Below are 8,392 nucleotides of genomic sequence, written 5' to 3'. Positions count from 1 at the left end.
ATATATATATATATATATTCAGTATGGAGGAATTGAATAAGTTGAAGGTATTTCCTACCATCTACATGGGAAGTAAGGCTCCTAGAGAAGACAAAAGTGTATATACCATTAAAATCAATCAGCCCAGAGAGAAGAACGCTCTGTGAGGCAGAAGAGAAATGTGTTTTTTTCTTAAATTTTTTTTAACTTTTTTTTTTTGGCTGCACTGGGTCTTCGTTGTTGCAGTGAGTGGGGACTACTCTCATTGCAGTGCACAGGCTTCTTATTGTGGTGGCTTCTCTTTTTGTGGAGCATGGGCTCTAGGCTCAGAGGCTTCAGTAGCTGCAGCACATGGACTCAGTAGTTTTGGCACGTGGGCTCAGTAGTTGTGGCTCGGGGGTTCTAGAGCACAGGCTCAGTAGTTGCGGTGCACAGGCTTAGTTGCCCTGTGGCATGTGGGCTCTTCCCAGGCCAGGGATCAAACCTGTGTCCCCTGCATTGGCAGGTGGATTCTTAACCACTGGACCATCAGAGAAGTCCAAGAAATGGTTTTATTTGCAGTTTAGATTTGGCAGTTCTAGAATTGAAGATCATGGTCACCAAATTATTGACAACTTCCAAGTGGCTTCCAGATTAGTCATTACTTAAACAAAGAAGACTATAGGTAATATGGAAGATAAAGAGAAGTCTTTGGAATCCAACTTAAGTGGGTCTTTGAGCAGGTAGCTGGCCATGTTTGAGCTTTCCTATCTGTAAAAGTAGGGAGAATAATATTTTTATAGGTATGTTCATAGGAGATTATCAAATAGCTAGTGGTGTGTTGGCACATTGAAGGGGGTCAGCATGGTGATATGAGAAGTTGCTTGTCGGAAGAACCCATTCCCACTGGGTATGTGAAAGTACTGAATTACTTAGTTACATACGTACATGAAAGAGGGAAATAAGTTCAAAGTAATAGCGATGTTCTCCATGCAAGGATCCGTGAAGGGGTGGGAGGGAGTACATCTTAAGTTTGATTCAAGTGGAAAAAACAATCCTGCACTTTCCATTGTTCAGAACTAAAATTTATGTAACTCATTTGTGATTAATCTCATAAGGTAGGGTGGACATTGTGACTTGCCCTGTTCAATGATATATTAGAAGACGTACCTAGACTTGGTGGGTGCTTCTCTTGTTATCTTCCTACATATCAAACTTACTGGATTTGCCAGATGGAAAATCTCATACTAGTCTCTGTTTTTAATACTCAGCTGAGAATTTAATTGTGTGATGCTGTTCTCTGTATATTTGCTCTGACAGGTGATTTAATGCAAGCATCTTAGAATACATTTTAAAGAGTTTTACCCTGACCACTTGATATTTATCATATTTAAAAGTTGAGTTTGATTTCCAAAGACTTGAGGAAATGTATGTAATATTTCTACATGGTAACATTGATGACATATACTTGCTTTTATTGTAAAAGTGGCATACATTTGTAATAGTGACATTCAACTAAAAGTATAAACATATCAAAAGCCATCAGCTTGCGCACTAGCATACCAGAATTGATAGATGTCTTCACCTGAGATAATTTACTAAGACACTTTGTTCTTCAGGCAGTTAAAGTGAGCAAGAATTAAGAAAAATTATAATATCACATGAAGAAAAACATCTGAAAAATTCTTACTTGGACACCATGGAATGAATGATCTCTGTGCCTTATTTCGGATTCTCCCCCAAAGACATGAGTTAATCTTTACAGACATCTATTTCCTGGAGTCAGTAGTCTAACAGAAGCAGAAATATCTCTTGTCAAGCTCTTTCACAGATGGTCAAAGACGATGTTGGGAATGAATGGAAGACAGTAAAGATTCCATGCGGCCACCTGGCATCTGAGAGTATCATTGATGATTCTTTTGGTGGATGCTTTCCTATTGTACAACAGTCCCAGTTTCTTTGGGGAGCATGGCTTGAGGGAGCCATGGTGACATCAGTTGCCATGAAGTCACTCCCTCTCTGCAGAATCCTTTTTTCCCATCCATGCCCATTGTCCCTGTATTGCTCATTGATAAAAGGCTGATTGTATTTTTTCTGAGGAAAGATATTGAAAAATGCTTATAGAGCTTTTCAAGTAAGAATGAGGAGATCTCATACAGCCATATAAGCATGCACAAAGGCAAGAAAGGAAAAAAGGAGCAAAGATGGTGGTGCAAACACACTTACAATTTTTTAAAATACAATATTTATTTATTTTTAAACATCACAAAAACGCGGTATTTGTTGCAGGTGGCATGTAAGGTTTCTCTCTTCTGAATTTCACTTTTTTTGTTTCAGGTAGTGGAAGAAAAAAAAAAAATAGTTGACATCTCACATGAGGAATTTTCAAAGTCAATGTACTACATTCTCCCTCAAAGAAAGTGTCAGATCCCATTGGTGTGAGGCCTATTAATGGTAGAAAATAGCAGAAGAGATTGGAATCTTCAAGAGTTGAGAGTTTGAGAATCTTCTTGACAATTTTCACATTTTCTCTAGGAACTTTAAACCCTCCAGATAAATAAAATACTCAAACTCTTATATGCTTCCAGAGAAGATTCCTTCTCTTACATTGATAAGCCCCAAGCAAAATATTTTGTTGTTGTTGTTTTTAGTTTTTTGAATTCCTCATGTTTTAGTTTAAGATTCTCTTCACCTCTTTAGTTCTTTGTAAAGTTCGAAAACAAATGATAGAGATTGGTTCAAGATGGCAGAGTAGAAGGACGTGCACTCATTCCCTCTTGCTAGATCACTGGAATCACAACTAACTGCTGAACAATCATTGACAGGAAGACACTGGAACTCACCAGAAAAGATACCCCACATCCAAAAACAAAGGAGGAGCTGCAATGAGACAGTAGGAGGGGCACATTCAATAAAATCAAATCCTATAGCCGCTGGGTGCATGACTCACAAACTGGAGAAAATTATACCACAGAAGTCCACTCACTGGCATGAGGTTCTGAGCCCCAAATCAGGCTTCGCAACCTGGGGGTTTGGCAATGGGAGGAGGAATTCCCAGAGAATCAGACTTTGAAGCCTAGTGGGATTTGATTGCAGGACTTTGACAGGACTGGGGGAAACAGAGACTCCACTCTTGGAGGGCACACACAAAGTAGTGTGTGCATAAGGACCCAGGGGCAAGGAGAAGTGACCCCATAGGATACTGAACCAGACCTATCTGCTAGTGTTAGAGGGTCTGCTGCAGAGGTGGGGGGGGAGCTGTGGCTCACCGTGGGGACAAGAACACTAGCAGCAGAAGTTCTAAGAAGGACTCTTTGGCATGAGCCCTCCCAGAGTCCACCACTAGCCCCATCAAAGAGCCTGTAGCCTCCAGTGCTGGGTCACCTCAGATCAAACAACCAACAGGGAGGGAGCTCAGACTCACCCATCAGCAGAAAAGCAGATTAAAGTTTGACTGAGCTGCCCACCAGAGCAACACCCAGCTCTATTCACCACCAGTCCCTTCTATCAGGAAGCTTGCACAAGCCTCTTAGATAGGCTCATCCACCTGAGGGTAAACAGCAGAAGCAAGAAAAACTACAATCCTGCAACCTGTGGAAGAAAAACCACATTCACAGAAAGATAGACAAAATGAAATGGCAGAGGACTATGTCTCAGATGAAGGTACAAGATAAAATCCCAGAAAAACAACTAAATGAAGTGGAGATAGGCAAACTTAAAGAAAAAGAATTCAGAATATTGATAGTGAAGGTGATCTAGGACCTCAGAAAAAGAATGGAGTCAAAGATCAAGAAGATTCAAGAAATGTTTAACAAGACCCAGAAGAATTAAAGAACAAACACCTAGAAGAATTAAAGAACAAGCAAACAGAGATGAACAATACAATAACTGAAATGAAAAATGCACTAGAAGGAATCAATAGCAGAATAACTGAGGCAGAAGAATGGATAAGTGACCTGGAAGACAGAATAGTGGAATTCACTGCTCGGGAACTGAATAAAGAAAAAAGAATGAAAAGAAATGAAGAGCATCTAAGAGACCTCTGGGACAACATTAAATGCACCAACATTCACATTACAAGGGTCCCAGAAGGAGAAGAGAGAGAGAAAGGACGCAAGAAAATATTTGAAGAGATTATAGTTGAAAACTTCCCTAACATGGGAAAAGAAATAGCCACCCAAGTCCAGGAAGTGCAGAGAGTCCCAGGCAGGATAAACCCAAGGAGAAACATGCCAAGACACATAGTAATCAAATTGACAAAAATCACAGACAAATTATTGAAAGCAACAAGGGAAAAATGACAAATAACATACAAGGGAACTCCCATAAGGTTAATAGCTGATTTCTCAGCAGAAACTCTGCAAGCCAGAAGAGAGTAGCATGATATATTTAACATGATGAAAGGGAATAGCCTACAACCAAGATTACTCTACCCGGCAAGGATCTCATTCAGTTTCAATGGAGAAATCAAAAGCTTTACAGACAAGCAAAAGCTAAGAAATTCAGCACCACAAAACCAGCTCTACAACAAATGCTAAAAGAACTTTTCTAAGTGAGAAACACAAGAGAAGAAGAGGACCTACAAAAATAAACCCAAAACAATTAAAAAATGGTAATAGGAACATACATATAGATAATTACCTTAAATGTGAATGGATCAAAGATCCAAACAAAGGACACAGGCTCGCTGAATGGATACAAAAACAAGATTCATATTTATGCTGTCCACAAGAGACCTATTTCAGACCTAGGGACACATAAAGACTGAAAGTGAGGGAATGGAAAAAAAGATATTCCATGCAAATGGAAATCAAAAGAAAGCTGGAGTAGCAATACTAATATCAGATAAAATAGACTTTAAAATAAAGAATGTTACAAGAGACAAAGAAGGAAATGACATAATGATCAGGGGATCAATCCAAGAAGAAGATATAACAATTATAAATATATATGCACCCAACATAGGAGCACCTCAATACATAAGGTAAATGCTAACAGCTATAAAAGAGGAAATCGACAGTAACACAATAATAGTGGGAGACTTTAACATCTCACTTACACCAATGGACAGATCATCCAGACAGAAAATTAATAAGGAAACACAAGCTTTAAATGACACAATAGTCCTGATAGATTTAATTGATATTTATAGAACATTCCATCTCAAAACAGCAGACTACACTTTCTTCTCAAGTGCACATGGAACATTCTCCAGGATAGATCATGTCTTGTGTCACAAATCAAACCTCGGTAAATTTAAGAAAATTGAAATCATATGAAGCAACTTTTCCAAACACAATGTTATGAGATTAGAAATAAATTACAGGGAAAAAAACATAAAAAACACAAACACATGGAGGCTTAACAATACATTGCTAAATAACCAAGAGATCACTGAAGAAATCAAAGAGGAAATCAAAAATACCTAGAGACAAATGACAAGGAAAACGCGATGATCCAAAACCTATGTGATGCAGGAAAAACAGTTCTAAGAGGGAAGTTTATAGCAATACAATCCTACCTCAAGAAACAAGAAAATTCTCAAATAAACAATCTAACTTTATACCTAAAGGAACTAGAGAAAGAAGAACGAACAAAACCTAAAGTTAGTAGAAGGAAAGAAATCATAAAGTTCAGAGAAGAAATAAATGAAATAGAAACAAAGAAAACAATAGCAAAGATCAATAAAACTAAAAGCTGTTTCTGTGAGAAGATATATAAAATTGATAAACCTTTAGGCAGACTCATCAAGAAAAAGAGGGAGAGGGCACAAATCAAAAAAATTAGAAATGAAAAAAATGAAATGAAAACCAAAAAAATTAGAAATGAGAAGTTACAACAGACACCACAAAAATACAAAGCATCATAAGAGACTACTACAATCAACTCTATGTCAATCAAATGGACAACCTGGAAGAAATGGACAAATTCTTAGAAAGGTATAACCTTAAGACTGAACCAGGAAGAAAGAAAAAATATGAACAGACCAATCACAAGTAATGAAATTGAAACTGTGATTAAAAATCTTCAAACAAACAAAAACCCAGGACCAGATGGCTTTGCAGGTGAATTCTATCAAACATTTAGAGAAGAGCTAACACCCATCCTTCTCAAACTCTTACAAAAAATTTCAGAGTAAGGAACACTCCTAAACTCATTTTACTAGACTACCGTCACCCTGATACCAAAACCAGACAAAGATAATACAAAAAAAGAAAATTATAGACCAATATCACTGATGAATTTAGATGCAAAAATCCTCAACAAAATACTAGCAAACAGAATGCAACAGCACATTAAAAGGATCATACACCATGATCAAGTGGGATTTATCCCAGGGATGCAAGAATTCTTCAATATATGCAAATCAGTCAATATGATACACCATATTAACAAATTGAAGAATAAAAACCATATGATCATCTTAATAGATGCAGAAAAAGTCTCTGACAAAATTCAACACCCATATAAAATAAATACTTTCCAAAAAGTGGGCATAGAGAGAACCTACCTCAACATAATAAAGGTCATATATGACAAACCCACAGCAAACATCATTCTCAATGGTGAAAATCTGAAATCATTTCCTCTAAAATCCAGAACAAGACAAAGGTCCCCACTCTCATCACTATTATTCATCATAGTTTTGGAAGTCCTAGCAATCAGAGAAGCAAAAGAAGTAAAAAGAATACAAATTGGAAAAGAAGATGTAAAACTGTCACTGTTTGCAGATGACATGATACTATACACAGAGAATCCTATAAAGATGCCACCAGAAATCTACGAGAGCTAATCAATGAATTTGGCAAAGTTGCAGGATACAAAATTAATGCACAGAAATCTCTTGCATTCCTACACACTAACAATGAAAGATCAGAAAGAGGAATTAAGAAAACAATCCCATTCACCATTGCAACAAAAATAATAAAATACCTAGGAATAAACCTACCTAGGAGGTAAAAGACCTGTAGTCAGAAAACTGTAAGACATGGATGAAAGAAATCAAAGATGACACAAACAGATGGAAAGATATACCATGTTCTTGGATTGGAAGAATCAATATTATGAAAATGGCTATACTACCCAAAGCAATCTACAGATTCAATGCAATCCCTATCATATTACCAATGGCATTTTTTACAGAACTAGAACAAAAAATCTGAAAATTTGTATGGAGACACAAAAGACTCCGAATAGCCAAAGCAATATTGAGGGAAAAAAATGGAACTGGAAGAATCAGACTCCCTGACTTCAGACTATACTACCAAGCTACAGTAATCAAGACAATATGGTACTGGCCCAAAAACAGAAATATAGATCAATGGAACAGGATAGAAAGCCCAGAGATAAACCCACACATCTATGGTCAACTAATCTATGACAAAGGAGGCAAGGATATACAATAGAGAAAAGGCAGTCTCTTCAATAAATGGTACCGGGAAAACTGGACAACTGCATGTAAAGGAATGAAATTAGAACAATCCCTAACACCATACATAAAAATAAACTCAAAATGGATTAAAGACCTAAATGTAAGACCAGACACTATAAAACTCTTAGGGGAAAACATAGGAAGAACACTCTTTGACATAAATCACAGCAAGATCCTTTTTAACCCACCTCCTAGTGTAATGGAAATAAAAACAAAAATAATCAAATGTGACCTAATGAAATTTAAAAGCTTTTCCACAGTAAAGGAAACTATAACTAGATGAAAAGACAACCCTCGGAATGGGAGAAAATATTTGCAAACGAATCAATGGACAAAGGATTAATCTCCAAAATATATAAACAGCTCATGCAGCTCAATATTAAAAAAACAAACAACCCAGTCAAAAATGGGCAGAAGACCTAAATAGACATTTCTTCAAAGAAGACATACAGATGGCCAAGAGGAACATGAAAAGCTGCTCAAAATCACTAATTATTAGAGAAATGCATATCAAAACTACAATGAGCTATCACCTCACACCATTTAGAATGGGCATCATCAGAAAATCTTCAAACAGCAAATGCTGGAGAGGGTGTGGAGAATAGGGAACCCTCTTGCATTGTTGGTGGGAATGTTAATTGACACAGCCATTATGGAGAACAGTATGGATGTTCCTAAAAAACTAAAAATAGAATTACCATATGACCCAGCAATCCCACTACTGTGCATATACCCAGAGAAAACCATAATGCAAAAAGACCCATGCACCCCAATATTCATTGCAGCACTATTTACAATAGCCAGGTCTTGGAAGCAACCTAAATGCCCACTGACAGATGAATGATAAAGAAGATGTGGTACATATATACAATGGAATATTACTCAGCCCTAAAAAGGAACTAAATTGGGTCATTTGTAGAGACATGGATGGACCTAGCTACTGTCATACAGAGTGAAGTAAGTCAGAACGAGAAAAACAAATATCGTATATTAACGCATATA

This window comes from Balaenoptera borealis (assembly GCF_965194805.1).
Source record: "Balaenoptera borealis genome assembly, chromosome: 5".
NCBI classification, from domain to species: Eukaryota; Metazoa; Chordata; class Mammalia; order Artiodactyla; family Balaenopteridae; genus Balaenoptera; species Balaenoptera borealis.
This window is presented reverse-complemented; position numbering follows the sequence as displayed.